A 14,862-nucleotide genomic window follows, 5' to 3' on the forward strand; every position below is an offset into this window, starting at 1 on the left:
CACCCTCTCCAGAAAGAAATTCTTTCTCATGTCCAACCTAAACCTCCCCTGGCACAACTTGAGACCTCTTGTGCCCTCTTGTCTTGCTGAGAGTTGCCTGGGAAAAGAGCCCAACCCCCCCCTGGCTCCAACCTCCTTTCAGGGACTTGTAGAGAGTGATGAGGTCTCCCCTGAGCCTCCTCTTCTCCAGCCTCAACACCCCCAGCTCCCTTTGCCACTACCCTTAACTTTGAAGTGACATATAACCCTCAATATAGCCAGGCAACTTGGCAAGAAAGATTGCTGACCCATGGAAATAGAAAGGTGCCTCATTCATCAACATGGGCAAAAAATGTGGCTACCAACAGAACGTGCTTCAAGAGTTGTTTCATTGTTTTTACTAAAGGAGTACAAGGATCTTTTCTTTTTAACATATGGAAAAACCTCACTGGGGATTTTTTTCTTTCTCTAGATGCATTTTGGGGCACTTTGGTGCATCTTTTAAATAAAGGACTGGATTCCTAAGAAAGCAGTAGTAGTCCTTTACTGCAAAACCATGGATTTTTTTAAAATGAGAAAATGATAGGTAAGGGTTTCCAGTTATCTTGATAGTTCCAAGCTGTATGCAAGTGTTAGATCATATTGCCTTTACACTAGCTCATTGGCACTGAGGAAGTAATAAATAAATAAATCACAATTTAATCTGATGCTGGGATGATGATTTTAGTCACTCTGTAAAAGCATACCCAAATGCATGGCAAAACCACATTCCTATTTGGAAAAATTTGTAAATTATCAGTAACTATTCAGGACCAAGCTTAAGGGACTGGTGATACTAATGAATGCACTGCACATACACAAGAAAGCAAAAGGCATAGATTTGTAATGCAGATTAAGACTAATCTTAAAATAAAAATTCTGAATCACTGAAGCAAGTTCCTGGCAGAAACTGGAAAGATGGAAAACATTCCAGAAATCTGCAAGTCAGTAGTTTTGAAGAACCATCAATAAACTTGATAATAAAAATGAGCTATTGCACTGGGAAAGCACACGTTCTTTGGCCAGTATAAACTGTAAAAGAAATGCAATTAATTTCTCCATTTTATCATACTATCAACATTAATTCCAGAAGAACCTGCGATTCCTAAACCTGAGTAAAGGGTGACTCTAGAAAAGAGTCTGGCTGGCAAAATATACAGTGAGAAAAGGGTAGTCAGCTACTGCACTTAAAAATTCTTTGTGGCAAAATGTAGATGGAGCTCCTCTTTCAGTTCCAGCTTGAGGTGGAGCTAACAGAAAGGAGAGAGAAAAAGCAAGCTCTAAGTGTTTAGAAAATATCAGTATTCTGAGGACACTTAAAGAAAAATGGACAACCTTCAGACTGTCATTAAAGTAAATTAAGAATAAATCATGGAAATAGGTGTGTTCTGACACTGCCTCGACTCCTTTCCATCACTGTCATTCTCCTTTCCCACTCCAGTAAAGGTCCTGTTTCTCTGCTGCCTCTTATATCATCCCAGCCTGCTGACTTCAGCTCTCTTGGGCCACTGGATTAAATTAAGACCTCACTCAGGTAAATCTATTCCCTTCTTTCAGTTGGCCATGTTCAGCATTGTAACTTGATTGGCCTCTATAAATCGGGCTGACTGAAATATATTAATTAGTTTGTTTTCTTAATATTGACTTAACTAAAAATCTAAGGTAAGATTTAATGCTATCAGAGAAGCTGTTGGTTTTTAAAAGCTTTCCTCTTGGTGACTGCTCAGTGCACTACATGGCAAGTGTTAATACATTAGAAAATTCTGCTTTTATCCTTTCCAGGCCAAGGACCACATTCTGAATTCTCTGTCTTTACAGCAGAGATCTTCTGATGTTAATCATGGCCAATTCTAATTTGGGATTTAATTATGCAAAAATGGCATTTTATTTAAAATGCTATGGTTTCTTTCTTCTTAAAAATAAATAAAAACAGCCCTAGTCCTAATTCAGCTCAAGATCTTTTTCAATTCTATATTTATTTTTAATGCACAAATTTTAGCAGTATAAAGATTTCATGTGTTATTCCAGTTTTGTCAGTTTTACTCATTCCAGGGTTTTGGCTGAGCGACTCTTAAGTAAAATGAGTTTTTCCTTTTAAATCTTTCTCTCAGAGTCATGAGATATTTACGTTAAGTCTACTACTGACATGCAAAAGGGAAAAAAACTAGTGAGTGTGCAAAAAAAAAATAAAATGTCAGGGTGAAGACAAGCACAGGAATGAAAGTCCAGTCTCAACAAAGCAAACCCCAGATATTCAGTGCCCATGAACCAAGTCCCCCAGAGTATGACTTCCTAAAACCAGCCAACCACCAACCCCACAGCTTTGGTTTGCTCTATTCTTTACCTTCTGTATTTTAAAGGCTTGAGGGTTCCCAATTAAAAGCTTTCACCATCGCTAGAAACTTTCTTTCCATCATCAGTCCCTTTCTCTTTTCCAGAAATGGAGAGGTTTAAACCTTTAAATCTTTGGAGGCTTCAGCTAACCTCAGGCTAACACACGTGATGGCCTTTTGGACACTGCCATATGAATGGAATCCCACATTTATTTATTTATCCCTGCATCATGATGGTGATACAGCCACTGCTGTAGCTACTGTGCTGTTCCCTAAGCGAGCTCCCAGTGTGAATCTTCAAACCCTGCCAAAAGGAGTATAGTGAAGGCAGCTGACTGCCAGGGCAGCCTTTTGGGACTCCTGCCCAGGATGAGGTCTGTCAGGGTCAGTGAAGGTGGCTCAGAGTCCCTCTAGGCCCCATGATTACTGTGAGTGCAGAAAACAGCTCAGTTAGTCTCCAGGATTGAGTCCACTTCTTTAGCTGAACTTTTATCCTTGTTAACGGCTGTTAAATTCACATCTTGACAAGATAAACAATGCACATAATGAAAATTACTTGACCTCAATGTTTAGAGCATTTGGGATTATCTTCATCTCAAAGATCTAACCACAGACTGCTGCCTGGTAGCTCAGATGGCACTGAACTTCTCATAAATACTTAGATGGATCAATACTGTTCCTCAGAGAGTCTAGCTAGAATAAAAGGGAGAGGCAAAACTGTTACCACCATCTCATCTAGGGTCAGGAAACCTCCTCTGTAGTGAGGGCTGAGTGTGCCTTTCAAACACACTTGTTGAGTCACACATTAAATCACAGAATCATAAAATGGATTGGGTTGGCAGAGGCCTTTAAAGGTCATCCAGTCCAACACCCCTGCAGCAATCAGGTACATCACCAGCTACACCAGGCTGCTTAAAGCCCTGTCCTGCCTGATGTTTCCAGGGATGGGGCTTCTATAGCCTCTCTGGGCAAGCTGTGCCAGTGTTTCATCACCTTCATTATAAAAAAACTCCTTCCTTATAACAAGTTTTAAAACTTTTATTTTAAAACCATTACCCGGTCTCCTGTTGCTACAGGCCCTGCTAAAAAGTCTGTCCCCATCTTTCTCATGGGTCACCTGTGAGTACTGAAAGCTTCAATAAGGACTCCCTAGAGCCCTCTTTTCTCCAGGCTGAACAACCCCAGCTCTCTCAGCCTGTCTGCATAGGGCTCCAGCCCTCTCTGATCTCTCTGTCCAACAGCTTTATGTCTGTTGGGAACCCCCATACTCCAGGTGAGGTCTCACAAGAGCAGAGAGGGAGAACCAGCCACACTTTTTTGGATGCAGTCAGGGATACAGTTGGCTTTCTGGGCTTCAGGGGCATGTTGCTGGCTCATGTCCAGAGAAGCACACCTTATGTTAGCCAATAATAATACAGGGGGGGAAAAAGTGATTTTGTTTTCAGATTATTAGCAGGTTATCTGACACAAGTTCAAGCTATATTGAGAGCCCAGCTGTTAGTTCCCCCTCCCTGGCCTAAATGATTTGCAGTCTGCTCCTGGTAAGGTTACCAGAGCTGCAGTATTTACTGGTGTACTTGCATGTTATTGCTCTCTAATGCCTGTTGAGGTTTCCTGTTGTCCTGCCAAGGAATGAATAAGTTCACCTACTTAAGAGAATCCCATTTACACTTTTATCTGTCTCTTGACCGACTTGAGCTCAGTCCTTTCTCTGTGGTTGCAAAAGATCAGCATGATACAATCTTTTCCTGCAAAGATTTTCCTGTGCCACTGAATCCCTCTTGTCTGAATCATGCCCCACACATGTCTCCACACTGTTGGCAGATGCTGCTGCCAACAAAGAGGAAGAGAAAGGAAAAAAGCAGGAAAAGAAGGGCATTTGGGCTGCTCTCATGCTGGGGGAAGCTGGGTTAGCTTTGGGGAAAACTGCTGGACCTTCCAGATCCAGCCCTTGTTGCCCTTCACCTCTCAGAGCTGAGCAGGGAGGGAGGGCCACCAGGAGACTCTGCTTTGTGCACCAGTGCAAGCACTGAGATGCACGGGCTTGGGGAGGAGATGTTCTGTTCTGCAGGCTGTACACTTGAGATGAACCAACAGCCATGGTGCTTGCACATGTCCCAGGCTATTGCTCATCACACCAGACAAATGCACAACCCCTGTGAGGGAACTCTGAATAAAGACAAAACAAGAGAGATTTGCCAGACTAGTTCTGTAATGTTAATTATAGCAGCCCAGTTTCTAATGAAGCAGGGCACTAACAGCAGGGAATGGATGCTCATCACTCCACCATGGCCACAATCAAGTGGACATTCTGAATGTGTTTCTATCAGTTTTATACCATGAGCTGCTAGGGAGAACTTTCAACCCAGCTGGTTGGGCAGGGGAAGGGGAAAGCAGCAGCAGTTGTTTATTTCTCCTTTCCCACATTAATTACATGAAGTCAGACCTGTCCATTTCTTATGAGACTTTCATGCAAAGCCTGTGCTTTGAAAGACAGAATGGCAGCATCTACGACAGCAAATTGCTGGTCTGGAATGCCTCATCATGGCTGTAATGATGCTCCTAATGCAAGTCCAGAGTGAACTGGTCAGTACCTGTATTTGCTTTCCATGCTGTAGCTCAGTTGCTTGATAAATTTCAGTTTGATCACAGGCTTGGTTTTGGCAGACAGCTTCATAAGAAAATTAAAGCTAGGTGCAACTTGGTGGAACAGCCTCTTAAATTACAGTAGATGCTGCAGTGTTATTATTATTAGCTTTTTATTACCTCTGGTAGCAAAAGCTGAAATTAGTTTTACATATTCAAAGGCAGGAGCTCTGAAATTGCAAAACAATGCTGTCGCCATAAAATGTAACAACATTTTCCAAATAATCCATTCTCCTGGCATTAGGGCCAGCACTAATTATTTCCAGCTACAGCTGGAAGACACAAATGGGAAGAAGGAATGATGTGGAAATGGGATGCGAGAACTCCCACCATGTGATAAACTCGTGATGCAATTCTCCAAATTCTGGAGTCTGTCATTGTCCACTATATAATTCTATCCAGTAAAAGGCAGGTGCAATATATCCCTTTTGGAATGAGAGAAGGGAGTAATTAACAGCTCTGCAGCCTCCCACATATCTACTGTTCTACCCCTTTCTCCTTCAGGCTGAGAATATGGTGTCACATAAGCCTTTCCCCATGCAAATTCTCATGGAAACTTGAAACTTGGCCTTTGGAGGAAAAAGTCTTTAAGCAGAAAAGGGAAGAACTACAGGAGCTACAACCAAAAAGGTCACCCTCCTCACTTAACTAATGAGTTGTGTTAGGTTCAGGCCAGTCTCTCCAGAAGACTCACGGGACAAGATAATAGGAATTAAAACAATGTGTTCCATCTTGGTGCCATTTCTCTTTTTAAAGACTGCGTGACTGAGGAGAAGTTGGGAGGACAAATCATGACTTGGGACTAGGATTATCTATGTCCAGTTTTCAATTCTGCATTAAATTCTGTGTGATCTTTGGCAGATCATTTCTCTTTGTAGGTCAGAGAGAGAACTACTTACTTTATTTCTGACACATTCTGTTCATTCTGGATGTAAATTCTCCAGTCTGAGAGGAATCATGTGCATTCTCAAGAAATAACATTAGCTGGAACTTTCAGGAACTACTGTTATAAAAAAGCCCAGTGCAACACAGAAAAAAATGCAACAAAGAAAAGTGAGAGACAACTGTGAGACAATTTGAGATGTCAGGTGCCTGAAGACAGGCCTGAATTAAATGGCAACTGCTTCCCCCATTCCCAAACAATCTTTTGGCTCTCTGCATTGGAATGCAATGCATACATAGACAAAACAAGACATTATCTCAGTGATACTGCTGTAAGGAACCTGTCACTGTATTTCTTTGGCTTTTGAGATACAGCTGCCGTAGCAAACCCTGCATGGTTTTCAGGAGCCACAAGAAAACTGTATTAGTTTTATTTTTTATTAAAAAGTAAACCTACATGTATAACTGCCTCAGCTCCTGCCATGGTAAATGTCAGGACAGACCCATCTATCTTTTCCTTGGGAAGAAACAGCCTTGCCTAACAACCCTTGTGTGATTCAGGAATGGTTCCATTAATCAGTCAGTCGTTTGCAAGAAAAGGTTTTGTCATTTTGCTCATATTAATACAGGACTTGCTCAAATGCAGAGAAGCTGAAAAGTGTAAGCTTAAAACACGCCAAACATCTTTTACATTTCCTGGAAACATCTGTTTTCAGTCTAGGTTTAGGCACATGGTTGTGGTTGCTTGTTTAGTTTGCCAGATACCTCATACATACTGCAGCACAGCTGACATGATATCCTGAAACACAGCATGGAAGTATCTGTAAAACATGATGTTCCCAGTAAATCTGTTGAACTTTTGTTGTAACTTTCTTGTAATGAAAGGAACAACTCAAAAGCTCTGTGACAGCCTTCTGCCATCACCGTGTGGTGAAATTAATTAGTTAAGTTTAGAAATTCTGTACGTGCCTGACTGGCAATATCCAGCAGACTGAGAGCGATCCTGATAGCGCGTGCCTCACGTGCTCAAAACTCCTATTAAACTTAATGGGAGTTTGGGGGGATGCAAGGAATGCAGGATTGACCTTTATGGTTAAAGATGAATGTGTGCTCTAGACTTCAAAGATTAGGTGCCCCTGCCAGTCTGGAGTGTGCAAGTGATCAGCACGCCAAGTGCTGAAGGCATCTGCTAAATATCATGCCACAGCTCAAAGCTGTAATTAAGAAAAATATAAACTGGCTCTAGGAAGAAAAATATTAGTAATAATTGAAAATGCTTTGGCCGCTGCTTTTGTCCTGATGATCTCATTAGTTTTGGTTACAGAAACAGTTCTCACACTAGCTGACATGGGGCATGCTTTGTTTGTGCTCTCATTCTACCCACATCTTTCCCAGTTAACTTTTATTGCTCAATACAAAGGTCAAATCGAAGGCTTAATTAAATTGTATATGGGGAAACTATAAACTTATTTTGGAAAGGAGTACAAAAACATTTCAAGCCATCCCAGCTCCTCTCCCCCAGACACTCCTTAATTTCTCAAGAAGAAAAAGCATCTGTGTTGCTGGCACTCTTTCCTTTAAGGGGAAATTGCACCTTTTCTGACTTGAAAATTTACATGTTACAAATATCCAGCCCTTTCATAAACATTTAACTGTATTTGCAATTGACATTTGTAACCAGGATTTTAATTTAGCTCTGCAGCCCTGAACAGACAAAGCTCCATTTTTCAGAAAGTCCAGATATGATCTTATGCTAGCAGCAATGTAACTTCAGTTTACAGCAAGGATGTGAACTTCATCTGCTTAACTTTAAGCAGGGATTGTACCACCACAATAAATACTATTTACCCACCTGCTTAAAGTTAGGCTGTGAAGCCTGAAACTAAAAAGCAGTACCTCTCTAAGCTGAAAAAACCATCATAGGTCATACATAAGCACCATTTAGTTTCTCTTTGCCATAAGACAATAACATAGCTTGAGAAGAAGGTCAAGTTTGAGTATACTACAACTTGTGCTCCAGCAATGCCAATGCAGAAGCAAGTTTGTGACAAGTTAGCTGCCAGAGTTGAGCATTTTTGCACCAGTAAGATCCTCAGAGCTCCTGTTCAGCTGTTTTCCAGCCCTAGGGGCATGACAAGGGGCAGGCTCTGTGACATTCATACCTGCTCTACCTGGCTCTACCCTGAGAGCAGAACTGGCTGCCCTGGCCCAAAACTACTCAACTGAAGTAAAAGGATTTCAGCAAAAAGAGAGGAGACAAAGAGACTACTTAATTCCACTGAGCTGAGGTCTCTTCAGATGTCCATAAGGAGACACCAGCAAATGGACAGGAACAAGGACTGCTCTCTGGGAGTTAGCAAAAGCAGGTGTCCTATCTGTAAGGATTGGAAAGGAGAAAATAAGCCACTGAAGAGCTCCCCTCCCACCAAAGAGCTTTGTGACTTGTACCTCCCAGCTGCCTTGATGAGGCAGGGTGTGTTCAACACAGGTATTTGAAGCAGCCAGACTAAATCCCTGAATATAATAACCACATAGCAGCATCAAATCCCAGCATGGAAGAAACAAAAGAACAATCACATCTATCTTTAAAGGATTTCTGAAAGGTTTTTTTCACCCTGCAAACATGCTCCTCTCATCATTCCTCATTCTTTAAAAGCCTGTCAAATTCTTCCAGTTATTCCCATTGGTCACTAAGAAACTTGGGCAGATACGATTCCTGCTGCAAGATTTTGAAGTCATCAGATCCCAATCGTGGCAGTGAGGATTTAAAATGTTTCCTGTGTTTCTGTCAGTTTTTGAGCACAGACAGACCCTTATATGAAAAATCTTTTAAAGATGTTCTAATAGTACATAATAATAATTGAGGTTTAATTATAGTATAAACATTGCAATTAGTTCAATCCACATATTATCTGATGTCCTTAATTTAGATGACAAAAAGGATTCATTATAATACCAAAGGATAGTTCTGATCCTTAGATCCATCAGTAGAAAACATTTGTTTATTGAATCTTTCCAGTACTTAATTTCAGTCAGAACTGAAATCAAAAGTAACTGTGGCAAGATATTACACTGGATTCATCATTTTAGATTTAATATCACGAGCAATAATGGAAAACATCATGGCATTAGGCTTGCTTCAGTGCTGGTATGGGAGGTTTGACTTAAGTCTTTTCTCCTGCTCTAGCTTGGCACCTATTCAGCATGCATATCCTCTATTTCACATTGCTGGGTTTATCCAGCCAACCAGAACCCCAGCTCTATCACAGCTGACAGTTGACAGAGAGGATGATTAGAGCCATCACTGAATACCTGTAGCAAGAAGAGCATGTTTCATGTGAAAATACCACATGGCTTAAAAGCATTCTCTTATTAATAGCATGCAGTGAAAGTGATGAACCCTTATCACATTCAGCAGGATGACAAACATCCAAAGCAACACAAATGGAAAGCAGTTATATGACCAGGGGTAAAAAATAAAGTTTTCTTATACAATGTCTTACAAATTGAAGCACTATCCGTTAGCATATGCAGCAGTCTAAGCTCAGTCAGTGTTCAGGCTGTGGAGCAAACTAAAGGAAGGAAATTCCTGCTCAGAGCTGGCAATGACTCCATTCCCCAGGTCTGTTCTGGAAGGGTGTGAACTGCTCCTTCAGTTTTCATGGGAGACATCTACACCAGAACCAGCAGGACTGAATTTAGCCAGGCTGCTCACGCTGTGGTATGGAATAGGCTGAGAGCTGTAAATCTTCCCCCTTTCCAGGGTAACAAGCCTGCTAAAAAACTTTACATTGGCCAGGATTCTCCTACTTAGCCATGTGGAAAAAACACATCTGCCCCTAGCCCACACATTGGATAGGAACCCCTTGAGGTATTAACTCCATCATGAGAATGATTAAAACACCATTTTATGAGTGACAAACACTGCACTGAAAAGTCACACACTTGAAACTTTCAACTGGCTTCTCTCTGCATTGATGTGCTTAAACTTGACTGCCCAGGTTAAGACTAGTGAGAAAGTCAGTGTGGTTCCCAAAACCCTTCTCCATGCCAAGGGGCTGAGGGTGGGAATATGAAAATGTATTGGTTAGTAAGGAGGAAAAAGTTGGGGAGCATGGAATCAGTAGGGTGATGCTGTGAGTGGAGAGTGATGGGGAACTCCAATTCAGGGAACTGAGTGAACTTGAATGAATACATGAAGGAGCATCTCTGCTTGTTCCTATGCACAGACATGGACATATGCAGAACCCCCCATAGCTGACTGAGCATGTGGCTTGATTTCTGTGTGTTTCTACCCAGACAAAGAAGCTTTGACAGGCACTCAGTCTTTGAGATTTATCAGTTACTGCCAATTTCTTTCTGCCATAAGAGCTCAAATAAAGGGAAAATCCTGTTAGGAGCTCATGGGAGCTGACACCGTGTTCTGCAATGGATCTTTTGGCACCACTGTGGTTTATTATGCAAATATACATCAGTGGACTTCATAAAACATAAATTATGTAAATGCACACTTAGAGACTCTTGAAAATACCGATTACTTGCCTGGTGTTTGGAGACAATTAACATCTCTGACATGAACCTGCACTTGGGGACTGCTAAACTACAGCCTGTGGATGTCTAGGCCTAGTAAGCCTTACTTTGCTTGCAGATTTAATCTGGTATGATAGATTTTTGCTGTAAAAGTCTACTGTGTCATGACATTCTTTAAGCCCATATATCATTAACACCACAGGCTCTAAGAGACCATTCAATTTTCTACTGTAGCAGTGCTCCAAAAGATCTGATCTGGAGTGCACATATGCACTTGTTCACTTAGGATTATGAAGGGTTTTCCTTTTAATTAAGACTTTCTATGTCAATTGATTCATGCCAAACACCTAAACGTCTGCATGGAGCCATGTGGCTCATCCTTCTGTCAGGGTGAGGGTTTGAGTCCTGGTTCTCAATCTCTGCAACCTTGGACCTGAGTCAAAGCCAAAATGTAAGCACCATAGACAAAGAGGATTTGGGGTTTGAATATGAACTCAGGCTGCAAGCCTGAAACAGGTATAGGCCAATTCCTCAGGGTGCTTTGTACTCACCGGGAAGGCTGGGCTACCACTCAGGAATTAAATCAAGCAATTAGATTTGTTTATTTTTTTCTTTAGAGCATACTAATCATCTTGGATCAATCTTAGTAGGCTCATTCCTGACATCTAAGATCTTACAAAAATCTAGGCCAGATAACTTACCCTTTGCTAGAAAAAACATCAGAGTATTTGCTTGGGTGAAGAATTTGGAGAAACTGGGTTTTTTCAGGCGTAGAAAACTCAGCATCTGTTGGACATTCTTGTTTAGCTTGAGCTGAGATGGGTGAAATTAACCTTTATACCTCAACAGTGTTCTTCCTATTTGAAGCAATGGAATCAAAGTGGCTTACCAAGGGCATCTTTCTACTTTTAAACTTCAAAGGCCATTTATTCAGAGATAGCATGTGAGGATCATGTAATTGGATCCAGCTGATGGAGAAGGGCTGCATACTGAGCTAGCTGTGGAGAAAATACCTAATTTAAGGATAGAGAAGAGTTGCAGAGCAAAGTTGGTTAAGACTGGAGTGTTACAAAGCAGAGGCAACAGTTTCCCAGACTGGCAGAGACAGTGCAAGGTGAAGTCTTTCTAATCACTGCTGAGCCAGGAACCAGTTTCTATGAAAAACAAGGAGTTTGGAAGACAATTTACAACTTAAACAAGTCAGGACAGGCCGCTGTAACAGGAAATGGAGATCCTCCTGTGACAGACCACCAAGCTGTAAGAACCCATAAGTTCTGACATGGCTACTCCATAAAGCAGAAGATAGTGTGAGATTAGAGCTAGCATCACCCAGAGAATGTACTTCCAGCTATGGCATGGGAGAAGAAAAGGCAGGAGGAGAGACACTCATCTCTCTCTCTGTGCAACAAGCTGTTGAACCTCCCTGAATATCAAAAGGCAGTTCAGTTCTGCCATTGGTAGTAAATGAAAAACTGTGGAATGACAGTGGTTATGCAACTTTATGCTACTCTACTACAGCTCTCAACATACTTTTCTGGTAAAATCCAAATCCTTGTTTGTGTAAGGATTACTGTAGTATCATCTCTTGAGAGAAAAAAGTCCCTTGGACACGGGCTGCTGCTCGAGCTCTTCCCCTGCCCAGCCCCCTCCATTTCCTCCATTTCCATTAAAAAAGTAGAAGTAAATTGCTGAACTTATGAATAGAATCCTTACACCAAGGTGAGTTTGAAACTGAGCTGGAAAAACTGCCTGAAACTCACTTTGGAATTTCCTACTACTAACCAGGTACTCAGGGATGTTGCTGCTAATAGGTTTTGTTTAAAACTGAGCATTTGTTAGAGCATCTGAAAAACAGAAATCATTTTAAGAAATCATTTTTAGAAACTAATGAAACAGCATGTAGCAGTGTATAGGCAGGCAGGAGTAGAGGTGCCCAGACATAACTCCCCTTTTCATCCAGACAGGAAAGTGGTGGGATGGGGAGAAAACCAAGAGAGCAAAACCTCCATTTCCATGGAAACTGGCAGGGATGTGAAGGGCCACAAGGAGGGCTCACTGCCAGGGGAAGGGAGGCTAAGAAAACCATGTACCCACTGATGACTGAGCCACAGTGACACAGACACACAAAGCCTGACATATTAGAAGCCTTCTCTTCTTTGGCTTCACTGACAAGATCAGTGCTCAGCTTGCTGTGGCTCAGTCTAGGGAGTAAAGCATTACCCATGGTAGAAGGAAATGTTAAGGAGTGCATGTTGGTGCTGGGATGTGGACTAGCACTAGGGCTGTGCAGGCAGCTAGGTGTGGGAAACTGTAAAAATTCTCTCCTTTAAGGCATTAAAAACCAGACTAGGCACACAGGAATGATTTTGGTAGAGCTGACTCTGGCTTGGAGCACAAATACACACTAGAGAAGCTTCTTCATCTCTGTTTTCAATCTTCCAAAGATCTATGCATTTTGATGAATCTATTCCATGTGAAAGCAAATGAAATGAACTGTTCAATCAGTCTGTGGCTAAATTTGTAACTCACTATAAAAACTGGGGATGAACATCTTGCAAATACACATTGGCAGCTATTGCTGATGAATTGCTATCAATAGGCATTGAAGCTGCAAATGGCAAGGTGTTGGCAAAGTGAGAGGAATCACTGCAGAAAGTAAAAAGCCAATCTGTATGATGAACAGAGTGTACATAAAGTACAGCAAATTACCAGACACACAGCCATGAGAGTACAGAGGCATGGGAGTTGATTAAGAAGTCCTTGTGAAGAAATCTTGAAGGCTGGCCAGTTCCTCCTAATTCTCTGGCATCCTTTCCAGGCGCTCAGCTAGTGAAAAGAGCAGTGTCTGTGATGTGAGCACACACGTGGTCATGGATTACAGGATGTGCAATACCATTGCAAATGGCTGCTTGGAACTGCCAGCCTCCTTTCAGAACAATCCTGCTTTTCAAAGCCTCAGTAATCTGGGAAAATGCCAAAGAGCAGGACTTGAAAGGTCCAGCTCCTGAACTCCTCAGTGAAGGATAAGCTGGGCGTGTGGCTGGATGTGCTGGGTGTCACTGGCACCTCGAGTGTGTGACATTTGGAGGCTCTGCTACCAGGCTTTTATTTTCTGAACACCTTATCCTGTACACTTGGAACCTGAGAGAGAGAGGTGATAGCCTTAAGACCTCACAACCCCATCAACTGCTGATTTCCTGAAAACCAGAACTCTGATTTTTATTTATTTTTTACTTCCTGGTTGTTCTCAAGAAATTCCCTCTCCCCCAATTCATTCTAATTAAATAAAATTGAGCCCTGCTCTATAATCTGCTAACTAGAGAGAAAAAAAAAATCACTTTCTGAATAAGAATATGCATTATGGACCTCTGCTAGTTCAAATGGCAGAAACCTGTAGCAGCTAGGAACCCTCAGGTGCTTTGGTTTTTTTCCATTACAGAGAAAATATAGAACACTTGAGGTTTGTTTCCAATATTATTAATAATGTCTTGTGCTAGGGAAAAATTAATTGTAACTGGGCTGAATTTGGTATTACTGAAAGTTGAGCCTGACTTACAATCATAAAGGGACCAATTAAGCTCAGGGTTTGTATTGGAAGACTATTCTCTGTTTTACCTGCTATCCAGGAAAATCTCAAGACAGAAAAATCAGAAACATGACCAGAAGTCTGGTTTATGTGGCCATCTGAAAATTACCACTGCTTTAGTTCTTCTCTTTTATGAGACTGTTTGCTACAAAGTGAAAGCTGATTAGGCAGAGGTAGCCTGTTAAAAATTCATTACCATCTTTTTGCTTACATATTGCAAAGGAAAGCCCCCACAAATGACAAATATGACTGCTTTAATTGTGGATTCCAGGTGTGACAGCCATGGAAATAATAAAGCATGCATGAGAGTTTTATTGTTGAACTTTCATCCACTTCCTTTCTTCACTGCTCTACAGTAGAAATAATAGGAAGCAGGTAATTGCAAACATCAGACAAATGGTTTTCCAAGGGCGTGTCTTAGCAAGTTGTCTGGTTTTCAGAAAAAATGAGCATCTATAACTCCCACTAAAATCAGGACCTTGAAATGCATCCCAAAGAAAAAAGCAGGGAGCAGGAAGCCAGGTAGACTGTGCCCAGAAATACTTCTAAGTAGCCTTCTACCCTATCATCTAACAGGGCAGCTGATACAGAGGTGACCAAACCCGATTTGTTTTGGCAAGGTTATCATCTGGGACAGCTTTTCTTGGTGCATACTGGGGAGAAACCATCCTGTCACCACCAGGGACATGGTACGCACATCACAGCTGCCAGAGCATGAAGGCACAGATCATTATGCACACTCAGCAACAGGTGTGAACAGCAACGTTTCTGCTCTTTGTGTCTGGAGAGGGGAAATTATGAAAAGAGATTATGAAAGCCCATGTCAAGGTGGCATCAGAATGGGAAGGAAAGGTACAGCTGCTTCTG

At 41.7% G+C, this 14,862-nt stretch overlaps 1 protein-coding gene across 3 annotated transcripts in view; it reads right to left on the reverse strand.

Annotated features, from left to right (window-relative positions):
- LOC139799598 (glypican-5-like) overlaps window positions 1–14,862 on the reverse strand; it is a 338,529-nt gene that overhangs the window by 2,129 nt on the left and 321,538 nt on the right. The window lies entirely within an intron of this gene.

The sequence above is a fragment of the Heliangelus exortis genome, chromosome 9 (assembly GCF_036169615.1).
Source record: "Heliangelus exortis chromosome 9, bHelExo1.hap1, whole genome shotgun sequence".
Taxonomy (NCBI): Eukaryota; Metazoa; Chordata; class Aves; order Apodiformes; family Trochilidae; genus Heliangelus; species Heliangelus exortis.